Source organism: Podarcis liolepis, assembly GCF_965112155.1.
Source record: "Podarcis liolepis genome assembly, chromosome: 5".
In the NCBI taxonomy this organism is placed as follows: domain Eukaryota; kingdom Metazoa; phylum Chordata; class Lepidosauria; order Squamata; family Lacertidae; genus Podarcis; species Podarcis liolepis.
The window spans coordinates 34055277-34069546 of NC_139556.1; positions in this window are offsets into that span (position 1 = coordinate 34055277).

Below are 14270 nucleotides of genomic sequence, written 5' to 3' on the forward strand. Positions count from 1 at the left end.
TATAGAAACCAATCTGCCTTAATTAACAGAACAAATGGGAGAATATTAACCAGATGAGAAGAACTCAGCAGGAAAGAGTCAATTGGTGCTATTTAGTAGTTGGCTCAATATGTTGTTTTCTAGATTGTGAGCCCCTTGGGGCAGGGAGCAGCCCTCACTTTCTCTGTAAAGTGCCTTGTATATGGGTGGTGGCGGCAATCGTAATAATTCTTCACAAAGATCACAACTGTTACCAGTAGGGCTGATAGTCTAATTGGTCGATTCATAATGTAGACAAAACATGATATTGATGTTGATATACCCACCTAGACTGTGATGTACTAAGGTCACGGATGCTCACGCAGAATGGAAAGAGGCACTGGGTGGCACAGAGAGCGGTGAAGGGACAGAGAAGGAGTAAGAGAGCTCTTGCAATGATGCAAAACCCTTTGACTTTTGGTTCTAGCTCCATCCTCCATCAGCTCAGAAGACTTTTCCCATGAGTCTTAAGGGAAAGGCTCCTCACTCTGGTTTAGTGCTATGCACACAGATAGAACGAAACTGCTGTCAGTCTTTGGTGTTTCTCTCTCTCTCTCTCTCTCTCTCTCTCTCTCTCTCTCTCTCTCTCACACACACACACACACACACACACACACACACACCCTTCCTCTTCCCACCTTGCCAGGGGGGAGGCTTTAGCAGAGCTTAGTTTTACTTTGCATGCAACCTGGCTGATCCCTCTGGCATGTGAACCCAGTTTCTAAATAAAACAACTTCAAACCATGGTTTCTGAAGCCGGCTTGTTTCACTCACTAGCAGAAGCTCTCCAGGGTTTCCGACAATGGAGATCCTGGGTATTGAACCTACAAAGCAGATGCTCTACCACTTGAGCGATGGCCCTTCATATTACTATCTAAAGTACACACACACACACACACACACACACACACACACGTCATAAAATGATTAAGTTCAATCTGCAATTATCTAACTGCACCGCTGGAATCCAGGGCAAAACATATTCTATTTACTTAAGGTGCACAGCTTTATATTTGGGGGGGGGAGGGAATCAATCCAAGGGGTGGAAGGAAGAGCCTTGCCCTCATTTCTTTGGCCACTGGCCTCAATTTTGCCATCAGTTCATTTAGCCGACCCTTCACATATTTCTAATGTTAAAATCTTAATTTAAATGAATTTGCGTGTGTGACACACACATACATACCTGCATGTTCCTATTTCTTTCTCTTGTCATTTTGGGTGGTAAGGATGCTTATGTGATGGGGGTTTGGCATGGCACTGCTTTTCAAACGGCATTTTAAAGTGACTGTCTCATTTTGTTAATCCTGCTTTAAATAGAGCTTGCGTGTAATCCCCCAGGTGGAAAGGTGCGTCGAACATTACAATGGATTATGATGTGGCAAAATGTGGACCGGTGAGATAACTGCCACAGTTAATTTCCTGTCTTCTCTATGTAAACCTCACCTTTGGCCCTTCTGTCTGAGTGTTGACTGTTTCCTGTGCTTGAGTGTGCTCAAGAGATTAGGAGGCTCTTCCCACTGCTGCCCCCCAAAATAAAAAACTATTTGGAAAAAATGCATATTCCTACCCACCCCACCCCCCAAAAAAGCACCTGGTGCATGGAGGTGTGATTTATATAATCAGTTCTGACTTTGAGAAAAACATGTCACATTGCATATTGTTCAGAATTGTCTGCTTTCTGGGCCAATTCTCCTGTTTGCAAATATTAATAATCAAACACTTCCCATGTTGCTAGTCCTGTCTATGCCTCCATTACTTTTGAGAGACTTCCCCTTTAGTGGGAGGAATTTGCAATGTGTTAGTTCTCACTGGGTACCAGGGAGGAAAAAATAATCCCTAAATAAATTAACCAATGAAAAGTTGCCATTTCCTCCCCTCAAGGAACACGCTGGATGAATAAGGTTTGATCGGTTTTACATGCAGCCTGAGACGTTGCAAACATTTTTTTTCCCTCTCCCCTTCAGATAAATTATTTGACAAATCTCAGCATCATTCATCCAATGTATTCACTGAGCACTATTTGACCTGCTCTGTTTTACATCGGAATTAGACTGCGAGGCTTTCACAACTCCCTGAGAATAATTCAGTGAGCCAGCTTCTGTGTTTCTTTCTTGACCCAGTTCTCTCCCTTTTTTAAAGCCAATTATAAATCATGAAGTTGCAGCACAACACCTACAGCTAGTGGACCAGTGATATGAGGAGGCTGGCATGAATAAGGAGGAGCCTCTCTGCCCCTATTCCTCATCTGATGGGAAGGTTCAGCAGACAGAAAGAAAGATTGGTGCCGCTCTACATGTTTGACACAGTCAGTACAGTAGTGGCAAGTTCAGAAGTAATAATAACAATAATTTATTATTTATACCCCGCCCATCTGGCTGGGTTTCCCCAGCCACTCTGGGCAGCTTCCAACAGAATATTAAAATACAATAGTCCATTAAACATTAAAAGCTTCCCTAAACAGGGCTGCCTTCAGATGTCTTCTAAAAGTCTGGTAGTTGTTTTTCTCTTTGACATCTAGTGGGAAGGCGTTCCACAGAGCGGGTGCCACTACCGAGAAGGCCCTCTGCCTGGTTCCCTGTGATTTGGCTTTCTCACAGGGAGGGAATCACCAGAAGGCCCTCAGCGCTGGACCTCAGTGTCCGGGCAGAACTGCAGGACCTTTTCATGACAGTCACAGCCATGCCGTCTCACAGCCACACACCCTTCTAATATTATTCAGCCGTCTAAGATTATGCAGTAATGATAATTAGGGATGCAACAATCAATGCAGATCTCCATGTGTTGCCTTTCAGCTAGATCTAATATTTTCTGTGCAGGTATGCATAGGCAAATGATTTGGAGTGCTCCAATATCTTCTTTTCAGAGTGACTCAAGTTGTGTTTTCCACGAAGTTCCTTTGTAAGTAGCAGAACTCTCACGCTATTCTTGTGAAACTGAATAGTCCCTTGTGTTTTCAGTGTTCCTCAGTGGTTAGCATTGGCGCATAGAGAACAACTCTTCTGTGTTCTTCCCACACGCCTTCTCCAGAATGACCCTAGGAGCCAATCCTCAGTGGCTGACTCACCTCCTTCTACTCAGTCAACCCAAAGGGTGAGAAGACTTTGGACTAGATGGGTCTTTGGTCTTATCCAGCAGGGTTCCTGTTATTTCAGTTACATTCTTAATATACACACAAACTACATTGTCTTATGAGAAAAGCAGTAATTCAATGGTAGGAGCACACTTAATCCCTTGTGTCTCCAGGTGGGGTGGAGAAACACTCTTGCCTGGAGACCCACTTCTAGTTGGTGTTCACAATACTGAGCCAGATTGACCCATGGCCTGACTTGACATAAGGCAGCTTCCTATAGCTCAGTTGGTAGAGCATGAGACTCTTAATCCTGTGGTTGGGTATACAGGGCTGAGGTTGTTTAGGGCTTAAGAGGTCAACACTAACACTTCGAACTGTGTTCAGAAATGTACTGGGAGCCAATGTAGATCTTTTAGGACCAGTGTTATATGGTCTCAGCAGCCACTCCCAGTGACCAGTCTGGCAGCCACATTCTGGATTAATTGTAGTTTCCAAGTCACCTTCAAAGGTAGCCCCATGTAGAGAACATTGTGGTAGTCCAAGCTGGAGAGAACCAGAGCATGCACCACTATAGTGAGGCAGAGTGCAAACAGGTAGGGTCTCAGCCGACAGACCAGATGGAGCTGGTAGACAGCCACCTATGTTCCTATAACCGCTTTGCTTAGCTGGGATCACATCCTGTGATGACAAAGAGAGATCTCTAGATATCAAGGCACTATCTTCTAACAGGTAGGTAGCTGTGTTGGTCTGCCGTAGTCAAAACAAAATAAAAATAATAATAAATCCTTCCAGTAGCACCTTAGAGACCAACACATGCACACGAAAGCTCATACCAATAACAAACTTAGTTGGGTCTCTAAGGTGCTACTGGAAGGAATTTTGTATTTTGTATCTTCTAACAATTAGCTTCCTTTGAAGAAACATCAACCAGCCACCCTTGGCCATTAAAAAGCAAAGGAGTGGTCCCAGAAGCCAAAATAGTATTTATATAGCATTTTCCCAAAGCCCTCGAAGCTCTTGCCATATATTATCTTGTTATCTTTACATCAACCCTGTAAATACATCCATAATTCAACCACTCATATCTTCAGTATAGGACAAAAAGGGCTGGCACCCAAGGGAACAAGTCATAATTGACAGATCAATGTCTTTAACGGCTATCAAGACTGGGTGAGAGAGACATTCTAAAAATCAGATTATTATTACTTTTCTAAAAGGCAGTGAGCAGGCTTGCACTTGGAACAATCAGGGCAGCTGAGAGTCCAGAGGCAACCTAGCGAAACGACAGTAGAGATTAATAAGGGTTGAGAGAAATGTCAACATGTGGGTGAAAGGAAGCCTCCTAAGGTCTCACAGAACTCCACCCTCCAAGCCTGGCTATGGTTTATTAAGATTCAATGAGCCAAGGGTTTATTAAGCAACATGCTCAATCGCTGAATCTACAAGCATCATCAAATTTCATTGGAACAAACTATCACCGGCTGATGCCAAGGGCACATTACTGCTTCCAGCCATGTCTTTAGGTTCTAAATTAACCTTTTCACAGCTGCCAGGCACCACAGTGGCTGTGTTTTGCTTTTTTTTTTTAAAAAAAAGCAAATTAGATACACATCTTTGCCTCCTGCGAGACTCGGGATGCAAGAACCCTTGAAAATTGCTGTGTCCACTGCTGCTGCAACATCGCTGCCGTTCTTCACAAGTTTCTGGCTGGTTGTTTTCATGGCTGCAGGCTGCACCTGAAAGAAGAGTCAGGGTGGGATGGGATGGGGTCTCTCGCTCCTTGTTCTTAGCGAGGTCAGCCTCTTGATTGACAAGTTGACATGTCCAGCTGACAGATCTGTCAGGGGCTTTCAGTGGCCTCTAGCTAAGCAGTTTCAGTGCATCATCCACTGTGTTCATTTGATTCCCTGCAAGGGATATACAAGCCACCTTCTATATACTAGTAGATATTTGAGAATAGTCCTTCACTTTCCTTCTCAACTGTGTAGCATTCATACAGAGTCCCCAGTCGTCTCACGGACTATTGACCCGTACACCACTAATCCGGGGAGAACCAACCACGTTCTCCCCGGTAAATCACTTAGTCTCAGTCGGGTTCTCAAGTTAACAACGAAGATTATAGTTTATTGCAAACACAAATAAACTTTAAATGCATTCGAAACGCTGTTACCCTTTACCCTCTTAGTCTTATTTTATCCCGTCTCTAACTCTTCTACCTCCACTCACACAAGAACCAACTGCACTGTCTGTCTGTTTCCATCTGTCTTCCAACTGCTTTCCCAACTGCTGTTTCCCCAACTGTCTTTCCCCTACTGTCTAAACCTCTGGCTAAGCCTTTTAAAAACAGGTAGGCTCCACCTCTGGGCTTTCTATTGGTCTACCTGGTAACCCTTTCTCTCCCCCTGTACAGACATTTCCAAAGGAACGGGCAAACGCCACAAACTGTTATTTATTTTTATTTGTGTCAATGTTGTTGGCTGGCTAAAGAATTTGTTGCTGTTGATTAATTAACACACTGCCTCTGGTGAACTTCAGACTTTCTGTTGTAGTTGACATCCAGTCTGGTGGAAAGTTCTAGCAAACTCCAAAGGTTGCACATGACTTTGCGACATTCTGGCTGGTCCTAATCAAGGTATTATCATGCTGTGGCTTTGGGGGTTGCTGTAATGGGCCATCAGTTTTTATGTGCCTTGTAGTATGTTGTCCTGGGCCATGCAGGAGAGGGAACTTTAATCCAGAAGGAAAATCTTCTGAAATAAGAAAACAGCATAACTTGGGGGACAGTTAGCATGCACACTAACTTTTCTCTCACCCACCCAGTTTTAATGTATTTATGTGGAGGGGGGTTGGTTGCAAGTCGCTTTGGGTTTCCTTAGGCAAGAGAAAGTGACAAAAATTTCATTTAATAACAATAACTTCCCCTTCCTTCTTCTCTCCCTGTGTGCCCCACATGCCCCCTAGCCCTGGAATCTGTTGTGGGGGATTTGAAAAAACAAACCCAGGACCGATTTGGACAACACAGGGAGAAGAGGAAGTTTCCTTGTGCAAGCAGACATCATTGCAGGAGTGGAAGTACTTAGCTGAATGCAAGCCCTCCCTTTCCACCGAGATGGCATGTGCACATCACATAGCAATCTCCAGCATGTTTTTTGTTGTTTTAAATGTGCTTTCAACTTTATTCTTAATTGTATTGCTTTTCCACTTTGGTGTTTGCTGCCCTGGATTCCTTTGGGAGAAAGGGTGGGATTAAAAATATTAATAAATAAGTGGAAGAACCCCAATTAATCAGCAGGCAGATTTCCTCTTCAGTATGCAGGTGGATGGCACTATCTTAAGGTGTTTCCAGGAAGTCTGTTTATTGATTGTTTGTTCTGATTTGTTTTCAGGGAGGTTAGATGATGCTTGAAAGCAAGTGTCATCCCACACTTTCCAATTTCCTGTCACTTTCCTTATTGCAAAAAGGCTGGCTCTTTGGAGGGGAGGGTTGTTGCACACGACCTCCCTATGAACTATAATTGTGTGACCTGAATTTGTCCGTATGTGATTGGGTCCCACCTGAAAATACCAACACTCTGGAAGCATCCCTTTGGAGATGAATTCTACTCTCTCCCTCCCCATGGATCTTCTGAGAGGCTGTGATGCTTTTATTCATCTACTGTTCACAGGAATATTTTCATTTGTTATGATTTGCAACAGTTAATGAATTATATTGTTTGTTTTTGATGTTGTGAGCCACTTTGGAGTGTGGATCATCCCTGACAAGTGGCATGATAGATTCACTTATTTATTAAATCTTATTAGATCTTCTAACCCTTAGAATGGGAAATGAAAGATGAGCCTGTGAAATCATGTATGATTAATCTGGCAAGGGATGTGGGGCACAATATTGAGTTTGCACTATGGGAGAAGCTGTGGGAAATGAACCTGAAATATACTGTGTGTTATATATTGAAGTAAAGCCACATGAAAATGATCCACAGACGGTATTTAACACCAAGTAGACTAGCAAAAATGTTTAAAGCTGGGACAGGCAAATGCTTGAAGTGTAAAGAGGTAGAAGAATCCTTTTACCACACGTGGTGGTTGAGTAAAGTAATCAAGGAATTCTGGGAAATGATTCATAATGAATTAAAAATATTTCAGAGAACATTTCCCAAGAAACCAGAAGCTTTCCTTCTGGAAATAGTAACAACATAAGTCCCCCAATATGTTGTTTTTTTAAAAAATTATGTATGCCACTACAGCAGCCCGAATTTTGCTTGTACAAAAATGGAGAACAGGTGTAGTGCTGACCATGAAGGAACTTTAAGTTGTTGGAATATGTGGAGCTGGTGGGTCTGACGAGTAAGATAAGAGAACAAGATGATGAAGAATACAAAAAGCAATGGAAAATGTTTGCAGAGTATTTTAAAAATCAGTGTAAGCAAGTGAACAGATTAGCAGGACTTGAATAAATTCAGCAGTATAAGTGGAAGTAGGAGTGGTAAGAAGAGTAGAACTTGGTAACTTGGAAGAGAGGGAAAATAAAATATATCAGAGAATGAGAGGAAGGGAAATCCTTAGGTGTTTTGTGTTGTGTCCTTGGTTTTTCATGGTTTTGTTTTCATTTTTCTTCATTTATTCTTTACTTTCTTTTTCTTTTTAATTGTATGTAAAAACACATAATAAAAATTACTTTCAGTTAACCCAACTGATTAATTGACAAAGCACTGCAGCTGGAGGAGGAGCTGTGGAAAATGTCAGGGCAGCATTGCAGATGGTTTTATGGCACCAGGGAAGCAGAGAAAGGTAAATCAAAGCTGGTTTGTGAAAGGTAAGTGGTGTTCCATTGAAATATCAGTAGGCATGTGCCAAAGAAAGCAGGCGCCATTGTATCAAAGCACTGTGAGCTGCCTTTTCCCCTTCCTTCCAAAGAACACCATGCCCTTGATCCCGCAATATTAAAAACAAACAAACAGCTAGCTCTCTCAGGTACCTTCCTCAGCGCAATCACATATTTCACCCTTCCATGTATAATAGCATTTGTTTCAGCTAGCCAATTCATAACGCACTTTACCTTCCCAGAACTCTGTTTTTGTGTGTTCCCATTTCTAACCACTCTTCCAGGTATTTGCAAACCCTTCTCTTCTATACCTCTTGAAAGAATTGCTTTTCAGAGAATGCAAAGCATGGGGTGGGGAGCCTCTTGTATTTGGAAGCGGTGAGAATCAGTTCACTTGAGAAAACACGCTCAGCAGAGAAAAGGGAGCTTGAGAATCCCTGGATTCAGTTCTCGCCAAGCCAGGGCAAAAAGTTCGACACCACTCATGTGCCAGGTCAACAGCAGGTCGCCTTCATCTCATTAAATAAAACAGGATGAATGGGTATTCACTGCAGATCCTTATACAACACTTAACATTTTCCTCACTTTATGACGGAAGGTTAAGATGCTCCTGTCCTCTCAAGCCTATTACGTATTTGGCTACTGCTGCTTTGAGCTGTTTAAGAAGAATACATTATATAGCTGGCAGAGGGCAGCAGGATGTTCCCCAATCCACAAGAACCAGCGCCTTGGAAATGAGCACGTGGCCCTTCTAAGATGTTACCATCAGAGTGGGCAGGGCTAGAGGCAAGAAAGTTGGCATCAGACAGTTGCTAGAGCCAACCCCCAGCATGGTTGAAGCTGACCTGGTGGTAGGGAGGAAGAAAATGCCTCCTGGCTCATCTAGAAGCTCATCTAGAACATGGTTCTTCTGGACTGCAACAGTTTCAATCCAAATTAGCTCAAAAGAACAATGAATTCCTGTCCTGTTCTCAGGCTTCCTCCTTTTGCTTACCATCACCTCCATTTTCTATTGTCTATGTAACCTGAAGAGCAAGGAAATGATGTGTTGATTTCCATTGTAAACTTGGCTGAGCAGACGACCTGCTTAGATTGTCCTCATTGCTTAAAGCAGTGTTTCCCAAACTTGGGTCTCCAGCTGTTTTTGGACTACAGCTCCCATTATCCCTAGCTGGCAGAACGAGTGGTCAGGGATGATGGCGATTGTAGTCCCAAGTTTGAGAAACACTGGTCTGGTCCACTTTCTGACATTTGCTCCACAAGGAACTGGCCATGGCGCTGATTTCCTGCAGTTAGGTCTGCCTTCCGCTGAGTTTCACCAGCACTCCTACAAGGTCCTGGCCTGAAATACAGATAGAGAGAAACACACATACAGTGGTACCTCGGGTTACAGACGCTTCAGGTTACAGACGCTTCAGGTTACAGACTCCGCTAACCCAGAAATAGTACCTTGGGGTAAGAACTTTGCTTCAAGATGAGAACAGAAATCATGCTCCAGCGGTGCGGCAGCAGCAGGAGGCCCCGTTAGCTAAAGTGGTGCTTCAGGTTAAGAACAGTTTCAGGTTAAGAACGGACCTCCAGAATGGATTAAGTTCTTACCCGAGGTACCACTGTATCATCATCATCACCAGCACCACCAACACAGCAGTCCTTTTGCTAGTAATAATATAAAATAAATTCCCAACAGATGAGGCTGCTCGGTTCTGATGAGGTGGCTCCTTCCTTCTGCCGTTTTCCACTATCCTTTGCAATCGGCAGATATATTTAACCTTCTGGGGTTGCCATGCTCTGGCACACAGTTCCTGCCATGTTTTTCCCCCCTCTGCCGACAAACAAATCATTCTGTGACTGAAATCACCGCTTGAGCATCCTTTCGAAAAACAAATTGTCGAGGAGACAGTAATCAATTTTGTGTCTCCATGTTATTACAGCTATAACCGACCCCTAAAAATTAACCTGTCTTTTGGGAATGCCCTTCAGCCAGAAGCGAGCAAATCTTATAAGAGGAGAGGATTCAGCCTTCGTCCCAGTCGAAGCAAGGGATGAGGTTCTCCACTCTTCCTGCAAAACGAGGAGCTTGCAGATGGCTTGCGATGCATCTAGCCACAAATCTCTGGACATCCAAAGAAATGCACCTGAACTTTAAAAATGAGGAGGGGCCACCACTGAACAGGACAGCACCTGCTTGCATGCAGAAGGCATTAGGTCCAATCCATGGCATTAGCAGCTTCAAAGGGCAACGGAACCTGGCCGCAGCATCTGAAATCATGCCTAAAACTATGGAGAGCTGCTATCAACCAGAATAGGCAGCACTTTTCAATCACATTTCTACCCTGCCTTTGCTCCAAAAAGAGCCTAGGACAACAAACAAACAAGCAGTGAAACAATGCAATAAAAAAGTCAATTTTTAAAATATTTATGGCTTTTGATAAATATACTGCAATGGTGTGCAGAAATAAATAGTCCGACGAGACTGCTGAAAGGATAAAGAAAACTTGGGTATAGGTTTTACATGTGGCCAAGATGGAGCCAAGTAGTTAACACAAGCAGAAGCTGGCTCATACAGTGGTGCCTCGCAAGACGAAATTAATTCGTTCCGCGAGTCTTTTCGTCTTGCGATGCTTTTCGTCTTGCGAAGCACGGCCCGTCGCAACTGCGCCTCTTCAAGCGGCTTTAAGAAAAAAGCGAACAAACTCGCAAGACGTTTTCGTCCTGCGAAGCAAGCCCATAGGGAAATTCGTCTAGCGAAGCAACGCAAAAACCGAAAAACCCTTTCGTCTAGCGAGTTTTTCGTCTTGCGAGGCATTCGTCTTGCGGGGCACCACTGTACTCATAACCAGGCATCCCCAGACTGGGCCCTCCAGCTGTTTTGGGACTACAACTTCCATCATCCCTAGCTAACAGGACCAGTGGTCAGGGATGATGGGAATTGTAGTCCCAAAACAGCTGGAGGGCTGAGTTTAGGGGTGCCTGCTCATAACTGACCTTGGAGAAGAAGCAGAAAGGAAGTAAGCCTTAGAGATGTGATCTACTTTACCAACAAGCATACTAAAGTGAATGGATCAGTGAGCAACAGGTTGCCTGTCTCTCTATCACCCTCTACTGGCTCAGGTACCTAAGTGCACGCATTGTTGCTTTCCTTGCCGCACCTAATAGATTTACCGTATTTTTTGCACCATAACACTCACTTTTTTCCTCCTAAAAAGTAAGGGGAAATGTCTGTGCGTGTTATGGAGGGAATGCCTACGGGTGGCATGCCTACGGATTTTCCTCCTCTAAAAACTACGTGCGTGTTATGGTTGGGTGCGTGTTATAGAGCGAAAAATACGGTAGTTTTGGACAAGGCAGCAGAGGACAAGTCTTCAGTTATCTTCTCAGCAGCTGTGCAGGGTTAAGCCAAATGCTGTGATGTGGAAGGACACATGCAACTGCAAAGGAAAGCTAAAAGGCAAGTGCTCGATATGTAGCTTTTCATATATGATAACGCAGGGGTGAGATGCTGGGTGTAGTTCTGAAGATGTCCACCACTATTATTGTCACCAGCATGGCACACATACGCTTGCCTTCTTGCCCTAGGTCTCATGCTTGGGAATTTGAATCCTGTCCATCCCACTGCAAATGGATCTTACCTCTGCCTCCTGGACTAATGTGCGGATTGGAACATAATTATTCTTTGGATTTCACACTTCTCCAAAGGGTGCGATGAGGCTCTTGATTCAGAAGAACGTGCCAATGTGCATTTAAAATGGGTATTTTAGGATCAAACACATTTAGAAATGCATGCACTGAAACGTATTTATTCGTTCCTTCAACTTTGAAGTGTTTTACCGGAGAGAGAATGGAGTGATGTGGTGGATGTTAAGGAGATTGGTGAGCAATTGCATACTTGGATGTTGCATGCTTAGTTTTGTGCAGTGCGGACGTGTGATTCGGTGTGGTGTGAATATGCAGATGAATGATTTTGGTGATCATACTTTGTGGCTTAAAAAATATATTTATGATATGTTTAGGGTGCTTTGTTGCCTGTTGACGTTCCCTGGACTGTTAAGTTTTGCATATGGTTACATTGCTTAGAGGAATGTATTTAATGAAGTTAGATAACATGTGGGATTGTCATGATTAATAGTGACCATAGTAAGGTAAAGGGACCCCTGACCATTAGGTCCAGTCATGGCTGACTCTGGGGTTGCAGAGCTCATCTCACTTTATTGGCCGAGGGAGCCGGCGTACAGCTTCCGGGTCATGTGGCCAGCATGACTAAGCCACTTCTGGCGAACCAGAGCCGCACACGGAAACACCGTTTAGTGGCCATAGTAGTTCTACCTTATTGTGTTTCAGTTAAAGGTTTTGTATTGCGTTTCTCATGTTGAATGCTTTTGGGTGGGTTTGTAAACTTAGAGATTTCTGCTGAGAGATTTCTGTCGAAATATGAAGCAGTGTATATAAAAGACATACATACCTATTTAAATAGCATGCTACAAAAAAATACAATTTAAATACAATTTTTGTGCATGTTTTTCCACCCTTTTTGGTAGATTAATGCAGAAATAGGATGGAACGAATATATGAATAAACAGAGAAATAAATAGACTGGTTCATCTATTCCAAGTCCCTGGGATACAGGCCATAGAAGTTCACCGTCAAATCGAACCACCTGCTCAACAATTTAAAGAACAACTCTTCCTTCATATGTGTGCTTGACATTTGCCCCCCTTTTCCAGCTCTTCCTCCTGCTGTTGTATATCTCCTCATCTAACCAAAATACTCTTCTGGGTAGAATGTGAACAAAAACGTATGCATTCCATATTATTTTCTTCTGTCATGGATCTAGAGGAGAACTATTGTAAAAACTTCTGCGAATTCCTGCAAATTTGCCATTTTCTATGGGCAACAGATTAGTGCAATCTCAAGTGAGTTTCGACTACAGTGGTACCTCTGGTTACGGACTTAATTCATTCCGGAGGTCTGTTCTTAACCTGAAACCATTCTTAACCTGAGGTACCACTTCTAATGGGGCCTCCCACTGCTACTGCCACACGATTTCTGTTCTCATCCTGAGGCAAAGTTCTTAACCCGAGGTACTACTTCCAGGTTAGCGGAGTCTGTAACCTGAAGTGTTTGTAAGCCAAGGTGTTTGTAACCCAAGGTACCATGGTATCATCTCCTGCACCAACCTCCGAAGCACAGCCAGCCTTCCAAATTCTAACATCTCCATATTTCGCAGTGTGATTCTCCAGCCAAATAAAGTTGACAAAAATGCCCATACTGGGGTAAATGTATATATTAGGGGAAATAGCATACAAAAAAAAATAAGGTGTACAGTACAAAAAATGCACACTAAAATGCTGACAATTTTTCATTTGGACTTTTTTTAATAAATAAAAAAAACCAGCATTGGTGAGAAAATATGCAGAACCAAACTTCAGATTGGATGAGAGAGAGAGAGAGAAACTGAGAGAAACCAAAAGTGACTCATTTGCCCATCCTGAGTCACAGGATGGCACCACCTGGCCCTCTTGAGGAGTAAGTAATATTTTCAAGAGGTGAGACATGCTTTCCAGTTTAGATTATGGTGCTGGCTCAGTGTGTAGAGATGCACAACTATTTCATTTGCACTTCACTTTTAAGCAAACCAGCCTGAATCACACTTTCCGGATTAATACACTGATGAGGGGGAAAATGTATTTCAGGGCAAAAGATGTATCCAAAAATGCTAATTTTATGCAATATAAATATATTAAAGCTCAAAGTCTGCACCTTAATAAATGTAAAATACATGATTTAAAATAATAATGATAATAATAATAATGGCATAATGATGAGCAAAATAGTTTACTTATTATCTTTATATCCTGCCTTTCCTCCAAGGAACTGAAGGTTGTGTACGCATTTCTTCCCTCTCCATTTTAACCTCACAACAACAACCTTGCGAGCAAGGTCAGGCCAAGAGATACTGACTGGTCACCCAGTGGGCTTCATGGCTGAGTAAGGATTTGAACCCTGGTCTCCCAGGTCATAGTCTGGCACTCTAACCATTACACCACACTGGCCCTTAGGAATGAACACACGTGAAACTAACAAGAACCAGGAAGAGACTGGCCTGCCCATCTTCAGTTGTGTTCAGTGAGTCCTTGGCACCATACGCAGAGCTGTTCAGGCAGCCTAACTTTACAAGGATGGCATCCCACCTGAGTCACTGTGCAGTGGCTCTAACAAGGTCACCTGAATGGTGCTTCAGATCACCACAGTGCACGGAGCCTTCCTACCTTTTCTTTTTAATGGGAACACTTGTAGGAGAAATTAACAAAAATGTGGCCGATTGGGGAGGGGGGTGGGGAAGAGAGAGATGAGTAAAGGTGC